Consider the following 6,931-nt stretch of genomic DNA (forward strand, 5'->3'; position numbering starts at 1 on the left):
GGAGGGCCTGAGTGCCCCAGGGACATTTCCCTCTAACCTGGAGAGCCAATGGACAGAATTAGGACACAGAGCCCTTGTACTGGCAAACAAGTGGATTCCAAAGAATGGGGACTGTGACCATCTATTATGATCTGCAAATCATATATAAATTTTATAGCAGAGAGGGTTTTAATCCACCAACGCACTTCCCAGCCGTTTTGTTTATGGTTTCTTTTACAGGTCTAAAGGTCCAAAGAGGCAGAGCCACCCCCACCTGGGAGCAGGGTTACACTAGCAACATCCCGGGGATGACTCCACCACCTGAGCTAGAGTGGGGGGTCAGACTTACTAGAATGTTTTAACCCCTTAGCCATTAAGGGGCTCAAACTTGAGTCCCAGGGTAGGCACGCTTTCAATAGTCAACTTGAAGATCCCCAAGCCTCAGGCACCCCTGGCCATGCTCTGCTGACCTGCAGGCCCATCTTTCTACGGTGCTACCCAGACAACATGGTGCCAGTCAGCGGAAGCCCCTGTGACGCACGCCAGGCTTGGCCCAGTGCCGGATACCAGGCAGGGACCACCTCAGGTCCCTTCCAGGACGTGTTCTATGAGGCTCCCAGTAATCGAAGTTCTGAACTGCTCGTCCCTCCCTCTCACCAGCAAAGGTTGAAGGGAGGGAGGAAAGAAACAGCCGTCTCCCTCAGGATGCACTAGGGGCTGAGACCCTCCCAAGAAGTGAGCCTCTTCCTGGCCCTGGTTTCCTGAGCACGCAGGGCCCTCTGTAGCAGTGCTACAATCCAAGCACACACCAGGGGAGGGCCTGCCACACCACGCCACAGAGGCCAGTGGGACCTCTGTGGGATGTGCCAGAATGGGCTGCCTCCACCAAGGCAGACCAAGAGAGATCAGCCATGTCACCTAACAGGAGCAAGGCACCAACGTGCTAAACACAAAGAACAAGAAGCGATTCAAAGCCTTGTTAAGTGCAAGAAGACTGCACAGTCCAGCCCACCCTGCTAACACGCTCTGGACCTGGAGCCCTCAGAGCTGGGCTACCATCTAGCTACAGAGGCCTTTCTACCCTTCTGATGCCCTACAACTCTAGCTCTAGCTAAAAAGAACACACCCCTCCCCAGCCTCCAGAGACCTCCCCCTCCTGTAGGCCTGGCACCTGCCCCACCAGCACTCATGACTCCCACAGCCCTGTTTCTCTGGACGGCAGCCTGTGTGCACCTGTGTGTGTGGTGCCCTCCTCCTTCACCTCTGTCCCCATGGACATCTAAGCCTCTTGCAGGTGGAGGCCAGGTCTTCCTGAATGGGCCTGGAGCTGAGGGGCCTGTCACCATGTCTGGCACAGAGAAGGTGTTCCACTGAGTTCCACCTCTTGGAAGCTTAGTGCTGGGCCTGGGTGCAGAGTTAGTATTTGCAGAATGAACACAGTTCTCAAGGATCCCTACCTCACCATCAAAAAGAAGTCAGAGGGAGGGACTACAAAACCCGCTTCCTCAGTTTAAAAAAGAAATGCTCCAGCAAATAGCAACACAAAAGCCATCTGACAGCCATTCCCAGGGGAAAATGTGATTCCACCACCACTAGAACAACACTCCCACTTGGAATGCTGGTTCAGGCTTTTGGGTCATAAGAACTGATTATTGCTTCAAGTTTAAACATCAGTCCAACAAAAGCACTTGACTCACACAAACAGGCACTTCATCAACAGCAGCAAACTAATAAAGCTGGACAGCCACACTTACACAGGCAGACTCAAAAACGTTCATGTATTATATTAAAATTACCACGTCAAATAAGAAATGACCAAATAATGTCACTAACTCCAATTTAAAACAAATGGGGGTGGGGATTCCTTTTATGAAAAGCAGTGGCCAGCAGCCTTACTGGCCCTACTGCTATGGCCCCATTTGCCTCTTAAGAGCCATGTGTAAGTAAGGCCTTTCTCCTTCCCACTCCTTGCTTCATCACAGAATCCACTTTACTCACATTTATGGCATCTAGTTAAAAGCATCTAATCTCCAAAATCAGTACCAAGCAGCACCCAGATCAGGGAATGGGGTATGGTGGTTAGGAGACAACAAAGGCAGAAACCCCGCAGAGGTACCAGAGGCCAAGGTTGGTCCTTCAGAAACTCTCCCACCCAGGGTCTACACCATGCCATGTGCTCAGCTACTCACTCTTTCATGGAGCATCTACACTGCCAAGCACTGGATACAAAGCAGGCTCAAGGCTCCCAGGGCTCCCTGATGCCACAAAGCCCCCAGCTAGTGAAAGAGGTGACACTGAACAACTAATGTCACAATAAGCCAGTGAAATTGCACAATTGGATCCCATTAGAAAGGCACAAAAAAGAACGTTAGGCTACATATAATGGGGGACCAAAGAATAAGAGCATAAATTGAGGGGCTGGGGTGAAGGGAGGTCAAGAGAAGTAGTTCCCAAAAAAGGTAACAGATGTGCAAAGGCCCTGGGGCCAAGGGAGACTGAGAGGTGGGACACAGAGGTGGGACCTGAACCCCAGCCAGCAGGGCAAGTGCTATCAGGAGAAGCTGGTAACACAGAGGCCAGGACCAGGAAGCCCTCAGGGTCCTAAAGCCTTAGGGTCTTAAGCACAAGGAAAAGTCATGACAGGATCTCCAGCAAGCAAAGGGAAGGTACAAATGTGCTTCCAGATAAGGCCACTAAGGACCCTGCCTGCAGGTGGCCCAGACCAGAGCAGATCCAGACCCAGAGGTCCAGTCCCTACCCTGGACAGCTAAGTCAAAGAAACAGAGAGACCCCTAAATTATTTCTGTTAATTTCCCCACTTCCCAAAGACTGGGGAAAATCATTACTTTAAAAAGTAATACATGCCGGTGGTGCCCGTAGTTCAGTGTGTAGGGCACTGGCCACATACACCAAGGCTGGCAGGTTCGAACCTAGACTAAGCCAGCCAAAAAACAATGACAACTGCAACAAAAAAGTAGCATTGTGGCGGGTGCCTATGGTCCCAGCTACTTGGGAGGCTGAGGCAAGATAATCGCTTAAGCCCAAAAGTTTGAGGTTGCTGTGAGCTATAACGCCATGGTGTTCTACCCTAGGCAATAGGTAATACATGCTTTATTGCAAAAATCTATACAATACCAAAGTGTATAAAAAGACAATAAACTCCCTTCTATTAGGTTTCCCTAAAACCCTGAGGGCCACCATTATCACTTTAGAGACCTGTCTACTTAAACCAGAAGGAATCACAGGGGGCTGCTCTGGGCCCTGCTTTTTTCCTCTCATCCTGAATACTTCTGCCTGTGCATAGGTGATCCCATGGTACAGAAATACCAGTGAGCATTTAGCAAGCATCGCTTGTACCAATAATGCAGCCATAATGCCCTGTACATATCTGGACATCCATGCATTTATCATAGTCTTTCCTTAGAAAATCTCAAAGTGCAGAGTTGCTGATACAAGGGGAATGACCATTTAAGATTTTGACATAAAACTTTCCTAGAGATCAATTCAGTGCTTAAATTCTTACATTCTATATAATACCATAAGTTGGTTTCTTCAGAGAGCAAATAATAAATAACAGCCAACACTTACATATAGTTTTTGCTATGTGCCAAGCCCTATTCTAAGCAATTTCCATATATTTACTTAAACTTTGCAAAAATTCTACAAGAATTATCAGCAGCAGCAATGGGTGTTATCAAACTTACTGAACATTGTGGACACAAATGGCACCTCCCTTGAGCTGAATCTAGGGATTCAGCTTAGTAAAGCTGAGTCTTTCATCATTAGCCATGGTCATTTGTGTATTTATGTGCTTTGCTCACCTTGCAATAGGAATGCTCATCCTTTTCTTATTGATTTGTAAAAGCTCTTTACATATTGACTATTAAAAACACAAAGGCACAATATGTTGTTTATTTTTTTCTCTCAATTCTTAACCTTGCTTATAGAGCCTTTTGCCAAGGAGTTTTTTTTTATTCTCAAACCGTTAAATCTGTCAATATTTTCTCTTAAGGTTTCTGACTTGGTGATATAATAAGAAAAGATTAACTCAGCCGTTTTTCAACATTTTTGGTCCTCGAATGTTTTCCTCTAATAAAATCTTTTAAGGTAATACACAGGCTAAACAATGAAGGCCGAGCTGCCCTTTGTGAAACTGATTTAGAGCACCAGCTCCCTCCCACCACCTCCACTTGCCCCTAGCAGCCTGGGTTTCTCACAAGAACCAAGCACAGGATGGGATATAGCAGCCACCAGCCAAAAGGACTCTTAAGATGTCTTCTAGTTCTACAATACCACATACTTAACATAAGACAGCCAAAATTACTTCCCAGATCCCCCCAAAAACTGTCCCTGTGTGACTACAGTAGCTGCAGGGACAGTTAACACAACATTGGGAAGTTTAACAGCACTGAGTCCAGAATGTATTCCCACCCATGTTGTTTCAAAGAGGCTGTGCTCTCCCAAGCACTTCAACACAACCACCTTAACTTCAACATCATCCCTTATGCAGAGATACAGGCAGAGAGAGAGGGACAGCGCTGAGACTACACAGGGGCAGCCGACACCCCAGTCACATTTCTGTCTCAGTTTCCTCCGCCCCAAGCAGCTCCTACCTCAGAGGGCTTTGGAGAGACTGAGATGGTGAGTGCATGAGACAGCACGTCACCCCAAGCAGGTGCCCATCACCCCTTAGCTACTAGCTCCTATCACTGCTACTGGTGGTAGAATCTCCTTATTCCAGGAAAGACATTGATTTCCCCAGTTATATGGAGGATCACAGTGGACACAATCTATGTGGGACCCTGGACCTTCCTTTAGGAAGTGAGCCGGAGGTACGCCAGGGAAGCAGCAGTGAGGCCAAGAGTGGCTATGGAGCCCCTGCCCACGTTCCACCCTCAAACAGGACCCACCCTTCCCATTCACAGCCCAGGAGAAGAAAACTGACCCTACAAAGAGAATTCAACTGACACTTGTTCCCAAAATGAGCTAAGAGTCTGCTAAAATGCAGCATCACTTCTGACACAGTGTCCCTCATCTGACGTGAACCAGACTGCTGTACCTTCCTCTAATGTCAAGGCCAAAACCCAGAGCCTGCTGCATACCACTGAGTCTGCTGACCACCCAAGATCAAAACAAACAAAATTCATCCTTTCTGAGCCCACATCCCAGTAAAGACCAGGGACTGCAGCCAGTGGGGAGGGGACACAGTCCTGGCTTCGCAACCCAAAGCCTACAAGAGCCTCCAGTGTCTCCCCAGTCCCTATCATCAATTCTGATCAACGGACCAAAGCCCAGACACAGCCTGTGCCCCGCAGCCCCCAGCAGCGGTGGTTTCTTCTCATTCTCTGCATCTCCCTTACTCCCCACCATCAGGTATTAATATATTACTCATGGCAGCTTCGGAGCTGTGAAAGCCCAGCCGTTTTCAATAGAAAGCGGCATGGACGAATTCTACAGGAGTGATGAAATGTTTCTTCTCCTCTGGCAATTAAGACAGCACAAAGTCGCCTTTTCTTTGGTGCCACCCCCAACATCAAAGGATCGGAATTCAAAGCCATTCATGCTGCATTGAAACCTCACAATGAAGCTGGAAAATGGAAGTCGATTACTGGGCATAAATATGCAGTAGTTAAAAGGAAAGAGTTATAACAAAATTAAACTGCAGCAACCCCACAATGTGTGGAAACTTCCAGCACCAGAGTCCTCCTGGTAAACATCACCAGCCAACATCATCATCTAAAGCAGGTTTCTGGCCATGGAAAGTCCAGATTGGCTGCTGGAGCTGCACATGGCCAGCACGCCAGGTTGTTCTGTCCATCTTGCTACAGTAACAGCCCCCGAGGCCTCTGAGAATGCAGCATTTGGGGAATTTTATTTTGTGTGGCTGTGACTCTGACCACCACAGAGAGATGCTTAGGCCATATTTGTCCTTGGTCCCTAGGCCTCCCCGGCCTGTGTATAGTACAGTCATCTTCAGTAGCCCCTACCCACAGCTCAGGGCCCCCCCCAGGGACGTTCATGATGCCACCTCCCCTTGCAGAAGAACCAACCCTAAAGAGGGCAGTGTTACATCTGCCTGCCAGGAAAGCCTGCTTCTTTTCTAATTGATTACTGCTCTCTTTAGGAAGGTATTTGATCTTTAAAATAAAAGCCCAGAACACAGAAAGCTATAGAAGTCTTACAATGTGTTGGGGTGTGTGTTTTTAAGGCATGAAAATACCTTCCTCCCACACAAATGTGAGTTCTTCTGGGGAAAGATGCCACAGATCCCTGGGAGGAGAATATCTGGGAACACTCGATCAGTCTTAAAAATAGATAATTGAACACAGATTTTAGAATTCTCAGGAGCTACCTGAAAAAATAAATTAAATCTCACATATTTTCGATATCCCAAACTCTATCCTGATGAAACTTCTAACTAGGTGGCATTTGCATTTCCAATTATAATAGAGTAATTGTGTTGCCATGGTTACCTCGAAATTCTGCAATAACTTTTGTTGCTTTGTAACTGCTGTAGTGTATATTTGTGTACAAGCAACTGAGTTTTCCTAATTCAATCTCCCTCCCTCTCCACCACCACCACCACTTTTCCTAGCTGGATTCTGAAACCACCAATCCAGCTTCCACTGGACAGTCCCTAAAATAATGGACGGAATCATCAGAAGCAATTAAAACTGCAGGCAACCACGATCATATCATATTACAAAAGAAAAAGTGAAACCAGGTCAAGGTGCAAAGCTGCCAGCATCCCCCGGCTCGCCAGGCTGGCGGTGGGCCAGCGCTGTTTACAGGTTTGCTAGCAGGTCTTCAATGCTTAGGTGGTTTGTGGGAATAAACAGAAAAGCCTGAGTAGAGAAAAGCCGGGAGGCAAAGTGACTACACAGGCCCTTTCCTCCCTCACGGAGAGCAGGCAGAGCTGCTCTCAGCAAGCAATTAGGTAGGTCTCTACAGT

The sequence above is a fragment of the Otolemur garnettii genome, unplaced genomic scaffold, assembly GCF_000181295.1.
Source record: "Otolemur garnettii isolate 467f Iridium unplaced genomic scaffold, OtoGar3 scaffold00133, whole genome shotgun sequence".
In the NCBI taxonomy this organism is placed as follows: domain Eukaryota; kingdom Metazoa; phylum Chordata; class Mammalia; order Primates; family Galagidae; genus Otolemur; species Otolemur garnettii.